Genomic DNA, 520 nt, shown 5'->3' on the forward strand with positions numbered 1-520 from the left:
CGTACTACTTACGTTACGTACTAACGTACTACGTACTACTACGTACTAGTACTACGTACTAGTACGTACTACTACGTACTACTATACTACGTACTACTACTACAGAAACACACACACACACACACACACACACACACACACACACACACACACACACACACACACACACACACACACACACACACACACACACACACACACACACACACTCATTAACACACACAATCAATCAATCAATCAATCAGAAGGCAGGAGTCAGGGTGAACAATGCTGGGGCGATGATGGGACCACACATGCTGTCCTCACAGAACAGGAACAGGGTCAAGGGAACAATAAGAGCTGGAGGTAGAGATAGGGACATCTTAGTTGACTTTATTTTAGAAAGAGGTGTGCATTATGAAATAAACATTACATTTCTTTTGAAAATGTAGCTATTACCTAAGGGTTCCTGTTTCTGGCTTTCCTGCTATGATTACAACAGTTTGAAGTATGTTCCTTATTGAATAGACTAAAATACCAT

The sequence above is a fragment of the Notothenia coriiceps genome, unplaced genomic scaffold, assembly GCF_000735185.1.
Source record: "Notothenia coriiceps isolate Sejong01 unplaced genomic scaffold, NC01 NC01_scaffold00000490, whole genome shotgun sequence".
Classification (NCBI taxonomy): Eukaryota; Metazoa; Chordata; class Actinopteri; order Perciformes; family Nototheniidae; genus Notothenia; species Notothenia coriiceps.